This window comes from Hibiscus syriacus, unplaced genomic scaffold (assembly GCF_006381635.1).
Source record: "Hibiscus syriacus cultivar Baekdansim isolate YM2019G1 unplaced genomic scaffold, ASM638163v2 tig00000002_pilon, whole genome shotgun sequence".
Lineage (NCBI taxonomy): Eukaryota > Viridiplantae > Streptophyta > Magnoliopsida > Malvales > Malvaceae > Hibiscus > Hibiscus syriacus.
The window spans coordinates 1724462-1747616 of NW_024061752.1; the positions used below are offsets into that span (position 1 = coordinate 1724462).

The 23155-nt window shown below is 35.9% G+C and overlaps 3 pseudogenes; 2 read left to right on the forward strand and 1 right to left on the reverse strand.

Annotated features, from left to right (window-relative positions):
* Nucleotides 1-1205: 1205 nt before the first annotated feature.
* On the reverse strand, nucleotides 1206-3715 carry LOC120213239 (annotated as a pseudogene).
* Nucleotides 3716-5968: 2253 nt separating this feature from the next.
* On the forward strand, nucleotides 5969-14000 carry LOC120176256 (annotated as a pseudogene).
* Nucleotides 14001-14609: 609 nt separating this feature from the next.
* On the forward strand, nucleotides 14610-15568 carry LOC120177232 (annotated as a pseudogene).
* The last annotated feature ends 7587 nt before the right edge of the window (nucleotides 15569-23155 follow it).

The following is a 23155-nucleotide window of genomic DNA, read 5'->3' on the forward strand; positions in this document are numbered from 1 at the left end:
AAAATATGTAATATTTAAATTAAAATTAAATCCGATTCATATCCCTCTCTAATTAAAAAAAAAGTTCATTTTTTCCTTTTTCATTACTGATTAAATCTAAACTAGGGATTAGTTCAAGTAACTAGAGTTAAACCATGAGAGTCATTATTAATTTAGTAAACCTTATTTTCTATAGTTCTTATTTAGAAGATAATCATATAACAAAGTTTTGGCAACAAGAAATCTTGAAGCCATCGCAAAAAATAATACTACTAAACATTGTAATTATCGCACAAAAAAATCTAATCTTATATCAATGTGATAAAGAGAAATAAAGAACACTTTCCCATTGCAAAAGGAGGAGAGAGAAAATTCCAAGGAATGGGAGATGATTCATTGCAGAGATCCCTGGCATGGCTTCATGATGTTCTTCAAGGTAAAATAGGCCATGGATATGATACCAGAGTCCTCGAAGGACTTCGCGTCGTCCATGCCCAAAAGCGATTTATCCGATTCGATTTAATTGTTCCTAACGTTGTCTCGGTACGAAATCTCTTTGTTTACATTATGAAAATTACTTTGATTACACGGTAATCTTTGATTTTATTTTTGAAGGATGTCGATGGGAATTGGCATGTTGGAGCTTTAGCATCATTACTCGACATCCTCGGAGCTGTTACTATTTTCTCTTTTGCGAATCGTGTGATTAGCACCGTCGATTTCAACGTTTCGTATTATTCAACAGCTAAGATTCAGGTTAAGAATCTCCTTTTTATGTGTGTTTTGAAAACTTCGAAGGTGTTTGATTGATGTGTGTTAATTATATAATTGAGTAGGAACATGTGGAGATAGAATCAAAGGTTACTGCAAACAAAGGAAGGCTTATACATGTGGTGGTTGAAGCTAAAAGGAAAGCAAATGGGGAGGTGATTGCTGTAGGAAAACAATGGATGGCTTCGAATAAACTCACTGTTTCTCAAGCGAGTAATATCGGACAACATAAATCGTGTTTGACAAAAGACTTTCATTGAAATGAAATTTTTGTTAATAATAAGGTTTCGATAATAATAAAATAAATGTCGATTTCTTATCGTCTCTTGGACATTCGACAAACATGTACTTTCGAATCTGAACTTTGTTCAAATAAAATACATGTTGATTTCTCACTGTCTCTTGGACAAATCATTTTCTGCTAAAAAAGAAAATCTGCCATTGTCATAATTCCGATGTGGACTTCGTGTGATAATCGTCTTAAAATTCCGATAGTACAGTACAATAATGCACAAAAATCCACAGGACATGGCCCTCTGCAAGAGGATATAATTAAAGCATGCCCCATTTATCTACAATGAGTAGTTAGTGACATCATCATCACCATTTAAAACATTCATACCGTTTGCACCTAGATACGGCTACTGCAGTTACCAAGTTCTTGGACTACTTCTTCCATGGAAGGTCTTTCGATAGGAGAGTCGTGGGTGCAAAGCCACGCAAGTCTCGCTAGTTTAGTCGCTTTGTACGGAAAGAACCTACCGTGGAGGTTAGGGTCAATAAAGTCTTGGAACCTGCAACAGGATTCGTCTCCCAAATGCACCAGGCCGGTATTTTTTGCTTCACCGAAAGGACTTGGAAAACAACTACCCCGAATGCATAAACGTCATTCTTCTCAGTGAAACGGACGGTATTAGCGTATTTGGGAGCTAGGTAACCCATGGCCGCACTGGCCTTGTGCACTCCAAAGACGATGTCGATGGTCAGGATGTTGTGCAAGCCAGAATCTGAAAGCTTTGGATTGAACCGGTGATCTAGGAGCACATTTTTGGCTGAAATGTTTTGGTGAACGAGAGCCGGTTTGTTCACCTTGTACTCGTGCAAGTATGCTATCCCTGATCCAAAACAAAGACAATCAAACAAATCTAGCTTAGCAAATAGGAACCACATTTTAACCTTGCAATAGATTAAGGCCAAAAACTACAGACCAACCTTTGGCTATGCCTTTAACAATGGAAACCCTTGTGGACCAATCCAGGACCATGCCATCACCATCCTTAAGGTCGAGATAGAGGAGCAAATTCCCATTAGGGATGAAATCGTAAACAAGAAAGCACTGTCCCGGGGCCTTCAAAAGCCTCTCAACCTTACCAAATTCTCATGCTTCAGTGACGCCAAAACATTCAATGCCTTCGAACTCTGCATCATCCGATCTGCAACTCATTTTGCTGATCCTTTTAATCACAGCAGCGGATCCATCCCTCAAGAACCCTTTATAGGCCGCGTAAAAGTTACCCTTCTCCAATAAATTTACCTCGGAAAAGTGTATAGTAGCAGTCTCCACCTCTTCTAAATTGAACCGAAAGCTCTTAAGCACATCTTGGGTGAAGCCATTGAAATTCCTGCCATCCAAAGGATCCCAACCATTAGCATACTCAAGGCTAGCGAGCGGTGAGCCGTTCTTCCTTTAAACTCCCTTGGCTTGATCAGCACTAAGGCAGCTGATAGAATCCTCATCGGGTGACCGAGCTTCGGTTTTCTGTGATGATATTATTTAAACGTGAGGAACCCTACAGCCGTTAATGCCACCGTGACAACAATTAGGCCACCGAGAATAGGACCCTTTCGAGATTTCGATGGATTCGAGCACTGAGTTTGTTTACAAGGTAACCTTAGATTTGCTGTCTCTGGTATTTCCCTAGAAAGAACAGTTGACCCATATGCCTCGGGCCTGCTCGGATTAATTTGACCGGTGACATTACAGGGTTTTAGTGATGGAAAACCAGACCCACATAAACCGAGATTGTTTGAAACAGGAATTCATCATCCAGTCTCTTGAGAGCTAGATCAAAATCAAACAAGTAAAAAAGAAGAAAATCAAATGGCTGAAAATCACCCAAAGATGAAAAAAGAACACGAAAAACAGATGATTTACCAAGAGGAACATTTCCAGAAAGTTAATTATTACGAATGTCTAGAACTTCAACCAGAGGAGCATCAGCTAGTTTCATGGGGATTGAACCAAAGAGACTATTGAAACTCAAATCAAGCCTCATTAAAGTGTGCACCAGTAAGTTTATTAGACTGCAAAGCAAGAACATTGAGCTTCTTCAAAGATCCCAAATTTGTTGGTATGCTTCCTGTCAAGTGATTATAACACAGCTGCAACACTACAAGCAACCAAGAAAAGAAAAACATGTTATAAAACATGTAAAAGACAATGCAAAACGAAACATAAATAGCACTAAACTGACCTTTCAAGCTACCCATATCAGCAATCTCAGGAGGAATCTGACCGGAGAGATTATTCATATTCAAATACAGATCAGTGAGCATAGTCAAGTTAGCTATTTCTCGTGGTATCTCTCAGAACAAGGCGTTGTAGGGCAAGTAAAGCCCCGTCAGGTGCTTGAGCTCGGCAATTGCCGGTGAGATTTTTCCGGACAACCCTTTCCCTTGCAAAGAAATGTTAGCTACTTGGCCTCTCTCGTTACACGCTAGGCCTTCGAAATAACCGTCACAAGGCTCGCCTTTCAAAGTCCATGAAGATAGATATTTATCGTCTGGGTCTAAAGCGGCTTTGATATCCATCAAAGCTCTGAGCTCAGTTTTTGCACTGAAACAACATTGGGTAGTGAAGAGAAAGAAGAAAAACAAGAAACAAAGGTTGAAGAAAGCGGAATCCATGGCTTTGGGGGTTTCAGTTTCTCAGATTTTCAGCCAAAACAATTCGTATAAGAAATTAGCTCTGTTTTGCTTTCTCAGTTGTCAAGTTACAGTCTCTGTAGGTCAAGGGGAAGAGACAAACTTGCAGTGATGGTCATGTTTATGCTTCAGTAGAAAAAAAGGGTAATGCTTAAAAAGTGAGTTCAACAATGACAACAACAACGACAAAATAAAATCTAAAAATGAGAGGGAAAGAGATGAATGAGAAGATAAAGAATGTGAACCGTTGGATTTATTTGCCTTTATTGAAGTAATGAAGAACAATATAGACTCTATTACGGTACTAACGATTACCACCTCGCCTAGTATTGAAATTTTAACCATTGATCTGAGTTCCATCAAAGAAAAGGTAATATGATCAAGATGAAAGGTGGCAGAGGCCAGCGGGGGTGAAACGCAGTTGATAAAAATCATCATTCAAATTTCAAGATAATAATAATAATAAAATAAATAAATTTTAGAGGTTGTCCTCACTGTTCACAATTATCAATTCTCATTGTTGGCAGAAGCTTTTATTTAATAATAATATTAGTATTATTTATATTTTCTATTTTGTCTGTGGATGATTCTGGCGTGTGTATCGGAAAGGAATTTATTATATTTAAATTTAATTTAATTAATATGTTTGAGAGATCGTCAATTCGAATGTCTTTAATTCATAGAATTAAAGTTGTAAATAGTTTACCATTGTATGAGCCTATCGAAGGTGAGTTCCAGTTATAAATTGGGAAATCTTTTTTCTGTTGCATGAGCGTTTTTCTTCCACTGAATGAGAGGCGATATACTGTTTTTGTTTATGCTTTATTTAGAAGGAGAAGAAGGACATAATTGGATTTTTAATGCTGATCAGTTTCAAGATGAAGCTGGAGGTATGGGATAGACAACATGCATACGTCCTCGAATTCCTTTCAGTTTATATGCTTGCATTCCATATAATCTCTAACTACATATTGTATCTCCAGAGGGTGATGACTCAGGATGGCATTTCTCCGTGAATCTGACAAACATAATCGGTCATTCTGATGGTGATCATGACCTATCTCGAAATGTGCTTGAGGTGAGCTACTTACTGTTCGTCCTACATTTCCACAACAAATTTTACGTCTCCGATTTAACTCTTGCATACGTTTCTATTTTCTTATATTGATTTGCTCCTTGGGGTTGTTTCATTCATCCGATTTCTGCAAAAAAATCACTCGCAGCTTCAAATCAATGATCAACGCTTTGAGGATGCGGAAGAGATGGAAGAAGTTGCTCATAGCGGTCGTCATCATCAGCCACAGTGAGCTCCCTTGTGCTATTTGCTGGTCAATTCATAAGCAGGAAATTCAAAGCAAGGAAAAGCTTGTTATCATGAGTTCTTAACGTTTCAACTTTTTATATATCCTAGGAAAGGATCTATGGTGGTAGCTTCCGAGATGGTACAGCGTGGTGGTTGATCTTGATCGGAATCAGCTAAGTGTACTCGTTGTCGGTGAAGCAGAAAAAAAGGCTAGGGTTCTGCTAAAACTAAATTTAGTTTACCATAATTCTAGAATTATAATTTTCTCATTATAAAAGATGATTTTTCTTTTTTTGTTTTTTTAAAAAGAAAACAATTAACTTTCAAACCGTTTTAATTCAACTCTTAAGTAGGTCTATTCAAATAATTCAACTTTGAAGCCCCGATTTTATTATATACTCGCACGATGAAATTCTTCATGAACTTACACGTTGCATCTTGATGACTTGTTTATTAAATTTGGACCAATTATAAAATTGCGTGTTTGTTTGGATCACGAGAAAATAGTGCGAGAATTCACTTTAAATATAATATAATAATAGGTCAATTCCCCCCTTAATTTTTTTAAAAAAAGCTGGTAAATTATTAAAATAATATCCATCTTTTTCAGTTGAGCTAAGGACATAGGCAAGGCAAGTCAACCGCTTGAGGAATCTGCATTAGCTCATTTAATCCTGGTGTAAGTTCCCACGCGTAGGCTAATCTACCTGCTAGAACGTTGCTCTCTCTAGGAATATACTTTCATCTTAACCATCCAATCCTCTGCCAGTTGTTTGTCTATGTGGTAGAGCAACGTTAGATGATTGTTATAATTATAAAAATTGGAGGGACATAATTATGTAAATAGATTTCTAAATTTGGATCTAGTTAAGGGCCCAAAACCAGAATTTGAACTTCATTTTAATAATACAAATTTATTGCGTGGGAACTGGGAATGGCTATATAAGACCATTTCCTCTGCCTTTTGTATTTCAAACAGATTACCCAATAATGTCTACCTTCTACGATAAAGTTGCTGTTTTTGTCGGTGATGTCTGGTTGCGGCGGTACGATGGACTTACCGTTTCCACCATCACCGAAGTGACAGCCACTCTTATGGTGGCGACGCCATCATCAAAATCGAACTGCCACTACCACCAGGTCCGCCTGGCTTGCCTATAATCGGAAACCTACCTTTTATCAAACCCGACTTCCTTCAATACGTCACCAAACAATCTCAAATCTACGGCCCCATCATCAAGCTTCGCATGGGAAGCAAAATGTATATAGTCATAAGCTCACCTTCAATCGCCAAAGAGATCCTCAAAGTCCAAGATGCCACCTTTGCCAACCGCGACACTCCAGTGGCAGCCATAAACGGAACCTACGGTGGACTCGACATCGTGTGGAGATCCAACGGACCCGAATTGCACAAGCTGCGTAAGCTCGTTGTTCGTGAAATTATGTGCAACAAAGGGCTTGACGCTTGCTACGAGCTCCGTCGGCGCGAGATTCGTCAGATGGTGAAGTACATACACGGGAAAACCGGGTCCTCCATTAACTGTTGCGGAAGATGGCTATCGGATAGAGTAAAATTGCAACTGATAATTTGAGAAAATAAAGATGAAGATAAAAGAGACACAAAATTTACGTGGAAAACCCCTAAATTATATAAGGTAAAAACCACGGGCAACGGTAGAATAATTTCACTATGAGAAAATAGGAATTACAACCTCTCTCGATCTACCAAGGAGAAAACAATGATAATTCTCTCTTGATAAAAAGGAGAAAATAACTCTCAAGAAACTCTCTAAAATCTCTCTAGTATTGGAAGAAAGCTATAATGCTTTGGGATGATTTTGAAGCTAAATGAGCTAGGATATTTATAGTTGAAACCTAAGGACTAATTTGTAAATACCCTAAAATTTAGTGACTAAATTGAATTATCCCATTTTTTATATTTTTTCAACAAAAGGGGCCATGCACCTTTCGGTGCATTAATTTAGGCACCTTTCGGTGCTAGTTAACAATCTCCCACTTGAAGATTTGATTGGAACAATCATATCTTCACACCATTCTTTCTACCTTGTACCATCATGTTGCTTACGTTTCTGTCAGGCCACAAGAGGATCGACACCAGCTAAATTTATCAGCGTTGATTGCTTTCGTCATGAAATCTGCTATATTGTCTTTGGTATGGATCTTCTGCATATCTACCGTCCCTTCTTCCACCTTTTCACGAATGAAATGGTATTGAACTCGTATGTGCTTTGTCCTTGAATGAAATACTGGATTCCTTGCTAGATGCAAGGCACTTTGACTGTCACAAAACAGAGAGACAAACTCTTGATTGTGCCCAAGCTCCTCCAATAGCATTTTCAACCAAATTGCTTCTTTACTGGCTTGTGTAGCTGCTACATATTCTGCCTCTGTTGTGGACGTAGCCACAACTGACTGTAATTTTGAAACCCAGCTTACAGCTCCACCAGCAACTTTGAACACATATCCTGTAGTAGATTTGCTTTTATCCAAATCCCCTGCATAGTCAGAATCTACATACCCATTAATTAGTAAGTTTGATCCTCCGTAACATAATGCAACATTTTGAGGTCCCTTTGATGTATCTTAGGATCCTCTTTACTGTATTCCAATGCTCTTTGCCTGGATTCGCCATGTATCGACTAACCACTCCCACTGCTTGTGCAATGTCTAGTCTTGTGCATATCATAGCGAACATTAAACTTCTCACTGCTGATGCATACGGTACTCGAGACATCTCCATCCTCTCTTCTTCACTGCTAGGACTCATACTGGAGGATAATTTGAAGTTAATAGAAATAGGGGTAGAAATTGGCTTACAATCTTGCATGTTGAATCGTGACAAGATTTTCTTCAAGTAATTCTTTTGTGAAAGCCAAATCTTCCTATTACTTCTGTCTCGGTGAATTTGCATCCCTAGAATCTTGTTTGCTGATCCCAAGTCCTTCATTTCAAATTCCCTAGCCAGTTGTGCCTTCAATTCTTCAATATGATCTTTGTTGGGTCCTGCAACCAACATGTCATCTACATATAACATCAATATAACAAAATCGTTATCACCAGACCTCTTGAAATAAGCACAAGGGTCTGCATTAAGTCTGTTGTATCCAAGGCACATAATGAAGGAATCAAATCTCTTATACCAACACCTCGGCGCCTGCTTTAGACCGTACAGAGATTTGTTCAACATGCAAATCAAGTTCTTCTTTTTGTCTTCTTCAAAACCTTCAGGTTGGAGCATATAAATCTCTTCTTTAAGATTTCCATGAAGAAAAGCTGTTTTAACATCTAGCTGCTCTAGATGTAAGTCCAATGTAGCACACATTGCCAAAACTACTCGAACTGTTGTTAGTCGAACCACAAGAGAAAATATTTCATTGAAATCAATACCTTCCTTTTGAGCATATCCTTTGACCACCAGTCTTGCACGATACCTCTCAACTTGATCGTCACCATTTCGCTTGATTTTGAAGACCCATTTGTTACCAATTGGCTTCCTTCCTTGTGGTAGTGGCACAAGGTCCCATGTATTATTTTTATGAAGGGCTTCGATTTCTTCTTGCATCGCCATCATCCACAGTGAAGCATCTGAGCTGTTTATTGCCTCCTGGTATGTTGATGGCTCACCGTCCTCTGTTAAAAGGCAGTATGCAATATTACCTTCTATAACATAATCCGAGTGCCAATTGGGACGTCTTCTCACATGATCTGATTGACGAGTTGTTGGAGCTTCAGAACTCTCTGGTACTTGTTCATCATGTGTTGGTTCTGCTTCAGAAGAATCTCCTTCTTCAAACTCTTTTTCCACATGTATCTGAGTAGTCTCTGACTTTTCAGCGCTATCATCGTCTTCTTTTCTTTGTAGTTTATCTTCTACAAAGATAACATCCCTGCTAATTATCACTTTGCGGGCAGTGAGATCCCATAAGCGATACCCCTTTACTCCATCAGCATACCCCAAGAATTTGCATTTCCTGGATTTTGGATCCAACTTTGAAATTTCTTGGGCGTTGTACATCACGTACACAATACTTCCAAATACATGGAGGTTTGAATAATCAACTGGTTTACCAGTCCACATCTCCATTGGTGTCTTCAGCTCTATTGCAGTTGATGGAGCTCGATTCACCAAATAACAGGTGGTATTGACTGCTTCTGCCCAGAATGATTTTTCTAGGACTGCGTCCCTCAACATTGCTCTTGTTCTTTCTAACAAGGTTCTGTTCATCCGCTCTGCCACTCCATTTTGTTGAGGAGTGTTCGCCACTGTGAACTGTCTTTTGATGCCTTCTTTCTTGCAAAAGTCATCAAATTCTTCGCTTGTGTATTCTCCTCCATTATCTGTTCTGAAACACTTGATCTTATTTCCAGAATCAAGTTCCACCCGCGCTTTGAAGTTTTTGAAAGTTGAAAACACGTCTGACTTCTTCTTAATAGGGTGTACCCAACATCTCCTGAAGTAGTCATCAATAAATGAAACAAAGTATTTTGCTCCACCTAGGAACGTTACTGGTGCTTGCCATACGTCAGAGTGAACCAAGTCTAGAACACTTTTGCCTCTAGAATTTGATGTGTTGAATTTCAACCGGTGCTGCTTACATGTTATGCAATGCTCACACAAAGGAAGTGATATATTTGTTAAGCCTAGAAGTAGCTTTTGCTCCACAAGGACTTTTATTCCTTGTTCTGACATGTGTCCAAGTTTCTGATGCCATAGTATTGTCGAATCTGAACTACATGAGGCAACAGAGGCTTCTGCTTCTACCAAAGTCTCTCCCTTCAGCATGTACAAGTTTGCAGCTATTTTTTCGCCTTTCAGTACCATAAGCGCTCCACGGAATACTTTCATGATTCCTTTCCGTGTTTCAATCTTGCTTGCATTATTATCCAACGATCCGTAGGATAATAAATTTTTCTTCAGGCCTTTCACGTACCGCACATCTCGAACAACTTTAATTGTTCCGTCATACATCTTCAATTTGATGGTTCTCACGCCAACGATCTCTAAGGCATGATCATTGCAACTATAAACAGATCCTCCTGAGACAGGTTCATAATGATGGAACCATTCTCTTCTTGAGGTCAAGTGATATGTTGCTCCTGAATCAATGAGCCATATATCTGCAAATCGTTTTCTTCCTTCCACGGTGGTTGACGCTTCACAGCATAAAGCATCTCCATCATCTGAAGTGTTTGCGGTATTGCCTTGTGGATTGGAGTTTTTATTTAGACTCCAACAATCCTTCTTCAGATGACCCTTCTTCCACATTGTAACACTTAAATTCTTCTTGCTCCTCGACTTCGATCTACCATGTTTGTGACTGTTGCTTTGGCCACGTTCTGTTGATCTCCCTCTCATCGTTGTCATCGTTTCAACGCTCTGCTTGTTGCAGATTTACTTGTCTGTCTTCCTGTTCTTGCGCCGATTTTTCTTGTAGAACAGCACTGCACGTCATCGAAGACTAGACTGGTGACATTACTGTTTGTCAAGTTGATGATGAGTTGATCATACGAATCCGGTAAACTTTGAAGTAGAAGTTCAGCACGTTCTTGTTCTCCTATTTTACAGCTTAAAGATGTAAGTTGAGAAAATAAAGTGTTTAGTGTATTTAAGTGCTCCGTCACTGAAGTAGATTCTGGCATACGGAGAGTGTACAATTTTCTCTTAAGGAAAATTTTATTGTGCAACGATGTGGCCTCGTACAGTTTGGTGAGATGATCCCATATCTCCTTAGCTGTCTTTTTCTCCTCGATGCTTGACATACTTCATCTGCTATGCTAGATGAAAGTTTGCCATAGCATTTCCGTCCATTTCGATCCATTTGCTGTCATCTGCAAAATGTGGCCTTCGTACAGTTGGTGAGATGATCCCATCTCCTTAGCTGTCTTTTTCTCCTCGATGCTTGACATATTCATCTGCTATGCTAGATGAAAGTTTGCCATAGCATTTCCGTCCATTTCGATCCATTTGCTGTCATCTGCAAAATCCATAGCATTTCCGTCCATTTCGATCCATTTGCTGTCATCTGCAAAATCCATCGGCCTTTCACTGATAGCCGCTAGACACCCGTCTTTCCTTAGGATGGCCTTCATCTTTTAATTTCCACAATGAGAAATTTCTCCCATTGAACTTTTCAATATCAAATTTCGTTGCCATAGCTTCTTTTACGGATAGCTCCCACTATTTCACTATCGTGAATAGTTCTCTGGAACCTTCAAAGAATGGGTAATAACTTCTTACTTTCTTATGTTGGAGGATCCACCTTTTGGTGGCAACCACAAAGACAATAAGCAGATATTACACACTCTAATCTGGCTCTGATACCAATTATTGCGGAAGATGGCTATCGGATAGAGCAAAATTGCAACTGATAATTTGAGAAAATAAAGATGAAGATAAAAGAGACACAAAATTTACTTGGAAAACCCCTAAATTATATAGGGTAAAAACCACAGGCAATGGTAGAAAAATATCACTATGAGAAAATAGGAATTACAACCTCTCTCGATCTACCAAGGAGAAAACAATGATAATTCTCTCTTGATAAAAAGGAGAAAATAACTCTCAAGAAACTCTCTAAAATCTCTCTAGTATTGGAAGAAAGCTAGAATGCTTTGGGATGATTTTGAAGCTAAATGAGCTAGGATATTTATAGTTGAAACCTAAGGATTAATTTGTAAATACCCTAAAATTTAGTGACTAAATTAAATTATCTCATTTTTTATATTTTCAACAAAAGGGGCCATGCACCTTTCGGTGCTAGTCAACATTAACCTTAGTGAGCAAATTTTCTTGGCCACGCTGAGTGTCACCTTTAGCATGCTGTGGGGTGGTTCGTTGAACGGAGAAGCAGCAAAGCGTGGGGTTGAATTCAAGGAACGATTAGAGGAGTTTGTGGGATTAGTCGGAGCACCAAAATGTTTCTGATATATTCCCACTTCTTAGGCCATTCGATTTACAAGGGATTGAATCCAAAACCAAGAAGCTTTTGTCGTGGTTTTATGAGTTTTTAGAGTCCGTAATAGAACAGAGAACGAAGGTCGGAGAGGCAAACCAGAATGAGGAAAACAAGGATTTTCTGCAACAATTATTGGAGCTGAACCAAAGAGGAGATACCAAAGCCTTGTTATCCATGATGGAAGTCAAAGCTTTGCTTCTGGTAATCTAATTTTACCATAAATTTTGATCAAGTTTAGCCATTAAAATATAAAATAATCATTAAATTATTATTATTAAATAATATTAAATTTTATTAAATTATTATAAATTGATCATTAAATTTATAAAACTTCTACTCTTGATATAATATTATAGTGACCACTTTTTAATATTTTGATAAATTTAATCATTATTTTATGAATTTAAAAGTTTAGTGATCAAAATGATCATTTGAACAAAAGTTTGTAATCTACGGGACAATTTGCCCAATTATGGTTGACCATTTAGATATCCGTGTCAATTTCACAAGGCATCCTGAATTTAATATTATTCAATGACGATTTTTAAAATATTTTAATTATGCTCAAATTAAAATATTAATATTTGACAAATTCTAAATTTAATATAATTTTACATAAAAAATAAAGAGGAGAAAATTTTAGGGGAAAGAAAAATAATAGTAGTAATCTTAGTAGGTCCAAAACTCATAATTTAATCAACCTAAAATAATTCTATATAGGATGAACTCTGTTATGGGGAAGGGGGAAGGGGAGGGAGGGTTTTTTCCTCTTCTAAATTTTTGCTTTTTAAATATATATATAATTTTTAATTTTTAAATAAAATTATAAAATTATAAGAGATGATACGTGTCCTTTAACGGCAAAATTTTCGAGATAATGTTCTCGAATTTTTTATTTAATGATATAACATACTCCCAATATTAATTGCTCAAATAGGGCGAATTGCACAGTGTTGGCTGTAGGTCGTCATGCCTTCCGGGCGACCTACGGCGTGGCAGCTTCCCAGCATAGGTCGCCATGCACTCCGGGCGACCTTGTAGGTCGCCATGCACTCCTCCTGCTCCTCGCGTGATTCCTCTTGCCCTCGGATGCCCTCGCATAGCTCGCTCGAATGGCCTCGGTCGGATGCCCTCGGTCGGATGCCCTCTGTCGGATGGCTTCGGATGCCCAACGTGTTGGAACGTGCATGACACATGCAATCTCTCTCATAGCTCGCCGGGAAGACATGGCGACCTAGTAGGTCGCCCGGATGGCATGGCGACCTACGACCAACACTGTAGATTTCACCCTATTTGAGCAATTAATCTGAGGAGTGCATTATCTCGTGAATTAATTTATTCGAGAACGTTATCTCGAGAGTTTAGCCGTCCTTTAACGGTCAAATTTAACGGCAATTATAGTCCGGGCACTTAAAATAATTATGGATGTAATGTTAGGCATATGTTTTTAAAGAAATTTTTTTTATGTATTAATACGTTTTGGAGACAAAATTTAATCACTATTTTTTGTATTAAGTCTTTAATCATTAACGTGTTTGATGAGTGCAAACATGATTTTGAACGTTTCTTTTATCCCGTCACTATTTTTGAGTACAGGATATGATAGTCGGTGGTTCGGACACAACATTTACGACAATGGAGTGGGCAATGACTGAATTACTACGGCACCCGGATAAACTGAAAAGAGTTGTCGATGAATTAGACGCTGTAGTCGGCGACCAAAACAAAGGGATTCAGAGCTGTGGGAAAATCCTCTTGGATTCGAGCCAGAGAGATTCATGAGAGAATCAGAGAAAAGGAATTATCTGGGAAACAGTTTCCATCTTTTCCCGTTTGGGTCGGGGAGGAGAATTTGCGTCGGGATTCCTCTGGCTGAAAAACTGGCAATGCATATTTTGGCTACGCTGCTGCATTCTTTTGAATGGGAGTTGCCGGACGGTGAGAAACCGGACATCAAAGACAAGCTCGCTTTGGTCTTGTCCAAGGTGGAACCACTCGTCGTGGCTCCAATTGCACGTTTATTCAACTCACAGCAATACGAATAAATAGTTGGTCCATGTACTCTCTTTTATTAATAAATTAGATCCCCAATAAATATATGTATCTTAAATTTGAGAAGTACTTTGGGCTTGTCTCACGTTCAGAATTTCAAAAGGCAATCAGGTTTAATTCTATAGTGAAGTACGTGTCTCTAAATTATTATCAAAAGATAGTTTGATTATTAAATTTTAAAAATTTATAAATAAAATTATCTAAATAATTAAGTTAATTTTTTAAAGTTAGATGATCAAAATAATTATTTGATCATAATTTAAACAACTTTGATATACTTTACTTAAAGAACAATTAACCTAATTTGTGCATATGGGAGGCAAAACAAGCTTAGCTTCAAGAACAATGTGAAAAAACAAACTTCGATCATAACCCTAGTAGCCATAGAATCGTATTCTTTGGATAAACAACAATGGCAAGCTCCCATGAAGCCTACCAAGCCTGGTTACAAATCAGCCTTTGTTAAAAAATATGTGAAAAACGTGGAGATTGGCAATGACCTAGTTATTATCTTGCTAAATATATATATTTAGCAAAATTTTCAAGCAATAATTGAATGCACAAATGCATGCATCTTCATATATATAATTTCCCCCAAAAAAATGGAAGAAGGGAATGGTGTAACAGGACAATTATTTAATTGTATATGGGGGCGATGGAGTGAAATTGAAATGATTGTAGCCGAATTGATTGCATGCCTAGCTAATAGCTATTGATATATGTGTGAATTAATTCGGTACTTAATATTTTCCACCTTACTGCCTGCCTTCTTTAATTATTTACCGGCCTTACCAAGCTGTACCTAATGAATGCACAAATGCATGCATCTTCATATATATAATTCCTGTATAGCACTTAATACTTTGGGAGACGAAAATCAAATTTTCAACTTCCAATTTTAATGTATACATCTATTTATAATTTGACGTCGGGTCGAATAGTATGACTTAATATTCGAGTTTTATGAATAAACAAGAAAGAATTATGATGATTTTATCATTATTTGAGGGTTCAGTCTGACATAATTGTGGATTTTATCAAAGAGCGGGCTCTATCTTCTTCTCACATCCGACGACGTATACGTCCAGGATTTTTGCGGCCAGGTCTGCGGGTTCAACTACTTCACATTCCCGTCGATAGTGGGGTACACGCTCCTGTAGGCATGGGTTGGTAACTCCACCAAGCTTTGCCCGGGAACCTGCGCTTACCCTTTCGCCGTGCCCACGTACATGCCTGGTTTAAAGCAGTTAAAGTCACCCAACGGTGACGTGGGAGTCGACGGGATGATTAGCGTCATAGGACACGAGGTTGCCGAGCTGGCAACCAACCCATTGGTGAACGCTCGGTATGCCGGACAAGACCCAGTGGCTCCGGTAGAATTAGCGGACCTGTGCGAGGCATTTACGGAACCGGTGGTGGTGGGTCGTACACAGGGCAGTTATTGAACGATAGAGATGATGCCACGTATAATATGAATGGGATCAGACGGAGGTTCTTGGTTCAGTGGGTCTGAAACCATATCGTGTGTTACTGTACTGGGCCTAATGCGGTTGATAAGTAAATTTTATAATTTCTTTGTCATTTTTTGGAAACTTGTGTTTTCATCTGTCTTGGCATGAGGGATGGTAAACGGGTATAGTTTCGTGGATTTCGCACCGCACCTGTTTCAATTGGGCAGGGATGAGTATAATTTTAGCGGGTAGTGGGCGGGTATGAAATTAGAAATTGATACCCGTCGCGGGTAGTGGGCGGGTAATGGGTTTGAGTCATTACCCACCTCGCATTCGCCTGCCCCGCATCCGCCCGCCCAGCTAAATATCTATTAAATTTTGGACTATTATAAATTTAAGTGTAATTTTAGAGACTAATTTATAAATTCTAATATTGTATAAGATATAACATGTAACTTAACCAAATATTAGGGATATTTAGTCTTAATATGATCTCTTCTTTAGTCTTAATCTTGTTACTGCGCCGATCTTTCCTGGTCTCCACTCTTCAGGTAGGTTTCTTCTTCTTCTTTAATCTTTAGTCTCTGTGCCTCAAATCTACAAAAACTCAACTTTGATTCCTATATTTTGCTTGTTTCTCGAGCAGAAAAAATAAAGGAAAAAAGGCGTTTTCTTTCTGTTCCATTTTTTGCTTTGTTTTCGCTGGTTTTTCATATATCAAGAACCATTAATTACTTGCTCTCCAGATGGCTATGTTTATGCTTTGTAATTCTTCTCTTCATATCTGGCCTATTTCTAATAGCACTTCACACTGGTATAGGAAAATAAACCTAGTATTTGTGTAAACTCCTATCTTTTCTACCTTGACCAGGGGCCTTCCTAGTTAAAGCTTGTCTGGAACTTTATCTCCATTGATTGGGAACCTTAGTGAGCTGCATGCAGTGTAAGTTAATTGCCTTTGTTGATTAAGTTGCATATAAATTTAGTTAATCTTTTCATGTACTTTTGGGCTTTCCTTTTTTTGTGACTCAAATTTCCTGCATTTTTGTTAAGTAATCACTTGTTTGTTCTTTTTTCATGAGCAGGTTGCTTCAGAATAATGCTATTTCGGGTCTGATTCCGGCTACGATTGGAAAGTTAGAGAAGCTGCAGACTCTTGATTTCTCCAACAATACTTTAAGTGGCGAAATACCGACTTACTTCGGAGACTTGAAAAACCTCAACTATTTGTAAGTGTCCATCTTTTTTATTGCTTTTTCATCATATTCATCTCCTTGTCGAGTTTCTTTCTAGTAGCTCTGTTTCTTATATGTATTTTCCCTTGTTCTTGCTGGACGTATCAAACGGTTAAACAATAATAGCCTTACTGGACCCTGCCCGGATTCTGTCACAAATTGGAGGTCTTACTCTTGTGTATGTATCTGGACTCGTTTATCTTTTATTTTGATGTCTTGGAATTTGCAAATGCTATTTGTAATGCCTTAAGTTTACCTTGTTAATGTTCTTTATGTTGTTTCACTCGCCCGTCGTCTATAAAAAAACGTTTTTATAGGGACCTGTCTTACAATTTTAAAGCTCTAGCTACTTTACTTTTGTTAGTGTTAATTAGAGTATTTTGGCATCATTTGATGATTTGGTCTGAATTTGGTTAGGATGTTTGTCGAATCTATACTATTTTGTTTGGTATGAAGTAAGAAGAGCTAAGTGACTAGCTCAAATGTTGAACGTGGAAGTATAAAAGAACCAGTACGATCATAAAATTTGAAAGGGAAAAACCAAGGATAATTATATGTTTTAACTTACTATATATATATTTTTAAAAAGCCTTATTTCTAAAAATAGTTACTTATTTTTCCGTTTGTTTTATTATATTTCTTAATGGGCAAGTTTTTTTTTTTATGTTTGTTGCTTATGTATAACTTAAGTTTATTTTCAGGCGGGTCTAGACGTGTACGTCGCTAGTGGATAGTGGGGATGGATTTGAGAATGTACCCGCGTGGGCGGGTGTGGATTTGAAAATTTGTACCCATCATGGGTGGTGGGCAGGTGGTAGATTGAAAAATATTAGGTGTGTATGGGGATGGGGGAGAGGGTATCCGCACCCGACCTGCCCGTTTGCCATCCCTACTTGACAGTTTATCTCGTCTGTTTATGACAGTTTTTGCGTTTGCCTATGGGGGAATTTATAGGAGTGAGTGTGAATATAAAAAATTATATTAAAAATTTAAGGGTGATGTTATAAAATTTTATGGGGTGTAAAATCAAATAATCTATATGAAATATAAAGAAAATACTTAATATATAAGAGAATTTAAAATTTCTATGGGATGCGACCGTACCCCAACACCCCCTCTGTCCATCATTGTTTCTGTTGATTAATGGATTAGTTAAGGTAGCTAAGGTTGTTAAATACGTACTTTTGTAGTAATAAGTTTGATTTTTCCAATATACTATTTTTCCAATAGGTTGTATTCCTGCTTCAACTTCCACCAACTTCTCAAGTTAGCCCCTTTGATTCATTGAAGCAAGGTCCGCCCATTTACATATATGGGATATGACAAGTCAAAGGATTCTAATTTTTGGTGGCCGACACATAAATCTCATTTAGTTTAGTCTATGTATAGTATTTGTGCCTTAATGATATTTTTTTCGAAGAGAAAACAAAATTTTCTTTTGGTTCTTGAGAAAATGATAGAAAAAATTACAAATGAATATTTTGACAGTATCTTTAATCATTTTTCATGATGAATTTTTGTAAAAAGACTTCGTAGATCTCTCATAATTTCAAATTTAACAAATTAATCTTTATTATAAAATATTTTATAGAACTCATTTTAAAAAGTAACAAATGATTTGTCCATCTTTGGGGACACGAATGATTGAAGCAACAATGCAACCAATTAAAAATGGTAGGCTCAACCAAATTGAATGTAGAGTTATGATGTGTTACTCGAAATAGGGTGTGATTAGATAATTCATATTCATATGTAGAATATATGTATTTTAAGAAAAAATAAAGAGTTAAAACGACATAAACTAAGTATTGACGTAAACCAAGTTTTTTGATCTTTTCATAGATTCACCTCTCTTTTCTTCCAATACAGAGTGAATCTAGCATAGCTATATATAAAAATATCGAAGGAAACTCATCAAATGATTTCGGTGATAATAAAGAATGTTATTCTTCCTAAAAGTCTTAGATTTAAATAAATGTATCCACACAGTATGAGTGCATTATTAATAAATGAAAATGATTCCGAGCCTATATTATTTTTTGGGTTAAGAATAATGGGGTATGAAGGTCCCTGCTATTCTGGTAGTGAATAGCCCAACATGGTAACCGTAGCTAGGCCATCACGTTGTTAGGGTTCGGCAAATCAGAGAAGCCCAGTGTTGTGTATACTGAACTCCCGTGGGCTGAATTTTACCATTGAAGTTGTGGGTAAGCCTGTGATGCTAGTGCGAAACTCGTATGCCATCCGCCACAGATTTTTCGAATCGAATAAAAATTGATATAATTTTTTATTATCTTGTCCGTAGTTTGTTTTATAATTTATGTCAATTATTATGGAAGTCAATATAAAAGAAATTTTTTAAAATGACGTCACGACTCAACCACTTCTCCAATTTTCCAAGTCCAAGTCCACCTGCCCAGGGATGAGTAAGATAATCGAATCTTAAATTAAATCAATAAAATACAAATCTCACACGACGAGAGCATGACAGAATACTTGAATGAATAGCCAAGCCACAGACCCATTCATTTATCCATTTTTTTAATCAGCCTGCATGGAAGTTAAGGTACGTTACAAATTCTTATACTATATATAAAATAATTTAACGCATTCTCCATTTACAAATCATTTACAGATTTCATAATAAATAATAAGGAAATAGATATAAATTTTTTCATTATTAAATATTATAATTCAATTTTTTCATCCGTTTTGATGGAAAAAATTAAGAGAAAAAAAGTATATGTAATTTAATTAAATTAAGGGTTCTGAGTTTGTACAACAATATATATAACGGTAGATTAAACTAAGATTAAACGTCATGGGTCGTGCATGTTTATTGTTTATGCCGCCGAATGATCAAACACTCACCCACTCTACCTTTTTTAAGGTAGTTTTTCACATATTTTAATTGAGCTGCCTAAGTGAAACAATTACCATATTTTAATCTCCCATTTAGGATACGTTTGGTTCATGGAATGTAACGTTACCTCCGGTAATAAGATTACCGAAATGAAATATTACCTTACACATTACTGGGAATGTTACATTACCTTACACATTATTGGGAATGTTACATTATTGTGTTTGGTTTGTTTGACAAGAATGTATGATTACAGTGAAAGGAATAAAAGATTACTGAAATGCATATTTTACTAAATTATCCTTATGATATTTTTTTAACAAGTTGAATTCCAAATATTCAAATGAAAATATTTATATAAAATTTCATAGAAAATATATTATTGTATTATTTTCAATTTATATATATTTTTTATTAAATTTTAAATTTATAAAATTTATATTTTTTTACAAAATTTAAAAGATAAATGTGTAGATTAAAAGAGTAAATATATCATATATTCTTTTAATTAATATTTAAAAATTTATGATAATAAATAAATAAATAAATAAAATTCCTGGTTGGGAATAGTTTGAAATAAAGTTATTATAATAAATTTATGATAATATACTATAGCTTTTGAAATAAAAGTAAGGGTATTTTTGAAATAAATCTTTTAGGACAAGGACATTTTAGTCCAAGTTGAAGGGAAACAAAAAATATCTAAGCTCACCATGAGATTAGGATTCCCGATTATATTTGAAAAAAAGCTACTGTTGGTAATATTTTATTACCCCCTATTAGGAATATTGTTTATCCAAACATGAAAATCACAAGTAGGAAAAAAATATTCCCACCAGTAATGTTAAAATCCTCCATCCAAACGCCCTCTTAAGGTAACCCACCCCATCAAACGTTACAAAGAACAAATATAAAAGAGATATTTAGCTTTTGGTATGGGAGCTTTATTTAAATGCTTCAATTTGACACTAAAACGTTTATTTATCTTTATTAGGTACTTAAATTTAGTTTTAATATTTAATATGAGACCTAAACTTTCTTTTGATCCAATTAGATAGATAGATGAATTTGTCTTATTTGTTCAAATTACTACTTGGTATTGCCTTTTCTTTTTATTCCAGTTTGCTACTCATTGTTGCTTAACCAATTTGAATTAAGAAACTAAATTTGGATACCATTTTGAATAAAACATCAAATTGAAGTACCAAACGATATATGTGGGAAAAGTACACTAATAGTCACGTAACTATGTAAAAATGACCTATTTTTATCACTGACCTTTCAAATGTTACTAAATGGCTAATAAATTTATCAAACAATTACAAATTGATCATTAAAATTTACTGAATTATTGTAAAATCATATTTAAACTTATCGAACAATTATAAATTTTCCCTTGAATTCATTGAAATTTGTTGATATTATAACATTGTAAGATATTATTTTGTAATGATTTAAAAAATTAAATGATCATTTTATAATATTTAATAGATAGTTGATAAAAATATTTTTTTTTTATATAATTTAGGCTTCAATATACAAAAGGTGTCCAACCTATGCCCGTTTTTTTAGTTTACTGCCGAACATTTATTTTGCTCCAATTTGGTGCCTAACATTTCATTCCATTACTCAAAATGGGTCAAGCCGTGACGAACCGTTAGTTTTATCCGTTAAGAGACACGTATCACAATCTCATGATTTTTGATTTTTTTAAATATATTAAAAATATTATTATATTTATAACAAAACTCTTATTTATTTTAAATTAAAAAAAAACCTCAAAATCCCCAAATCCTAACACTAACACCTTGTTGCCACCCTTTCCGGCCATGACCACCGCCGCCAACGTAGTCCTTGTCGTCATCCTAGTTATAAGTCGTCGTCAATTGGCTGTCGAAATCGCTTGGGATTATGATTTTCATCCTAGGGTATAAAACGTCGATTCGTTGTCGATCGACCATTGATCAGTCACAATTTCATGGGACTTTTGGTCGCCGAGGTGAGGTGAGGTGAGGTCAGGTGGAGCTTTGTCGATGGCAAAGAGCGACGATTGGGGTGGGTTTAGGGATTAAATGAAAGTTTTCAAAGTTTTGGGATTATTTTGAAATTTATGTTTTTTTTAAATATATAATTTTATTTTTTTAATTTTATATAAAAGTTTTAAAATTATCAGTGTGACACGTGTTACTTAACGAATAAAATTAACAGTTCGACACAGCTTAACCCATTCTGAGTAACAAAATAAAATGTTAGACACGAAACTGAAAAAACAGACATAGATTAGATAACTTTATATATTTAAATCTATAATTTAATAACATTTAATGTACTTTATCTGATATATATATATATATATATATATAGGCTAAATTGACGGGATAATGTTGTGAGAAAAAAAAATTCACGAGATAATGCGTTCCAACAATTAATTGTTGAGATAGGGTGTTTGCTACAGTTCGAATGTAGGTCGCCAGGTGATCTGGGCGACCAAGGAGGTCGCCATGTTGTCCCTGCGTCCCACCAAGAAGGTCGCCATGTATGCTGGGCGCCATGCAGTGAAAGTTGAAATGTAGTGTTATCTCTTCCTAGTCAAACACTAGTTGTTTGGGTTAAATGCAAATTTGGTCCTCATAACTTTGCACTCTCATATGCATGTTTTAATATTTAGGGGATAATAACATTTTCGGTCCCCTATGCTTTGTAATGTCTTTGTTTAATCATTTAGTGACATTTTTAATGTTTTGTTTCAGGCATGTATATTTTAATAATTATATTTTAGTCACTAGTTGTTTATTCTGTCAAGTTTGTGTATGCTTCATTTTGATCATAATATTTTTAGTTATTTCATTTTAATCATTGATTTCATGTGTTTTATATATTTTCCTTAATCTTTGAAATTGGCCATGAAATTTGTAAACATGTTTTTAAAACATGAAATTTCCTAACCCAAAGGTTGATGGCGACTCTATCCAATTTAATTTCAAAACATCATTTTTTTCAAGATTAAAATCATAAATGTTTTTAAAACAATAAATAATTGTTTCACCTAAAAATGGTTATGACATATACATAACAATATAACAGGTAAAATATGACAAAATTGGTTTCATTATGACAAAACCCTAAACCAAAGATCCCAATAATCAATTTTAAAATAAATACATACTAAAATAGGATAAACAAGAAACATATATGACTAAATTATAATAAACATAAATACTAAACAGTGGCTAAAATAACATGTTTACAAATTTCATGGCCAATTTCAAAAATTAAGGAAAATATATAAAACAAATGAAATCAGTGATTAAAATGAAATAACTAAAAATATTATGATCAAAATGAAGCATACACAAACTTGACAGAATGAACAACTAGTGACTAAAATATAATTATTAAAATATACATGATTGAAACAAAACATTAAAAATGTCACTAAATGATTAAACAAAGACATTACAAAGCATAGGGGACCGAAAATGCTATTATCCCCTAAATATTAAAACATGCATACGAGAGTGCAATGTTATGAGGATCAAATTTGCATTTAACCCAAACAATTAGTGTTTGACTAGGAAGAGATAACACTACATTTCAAC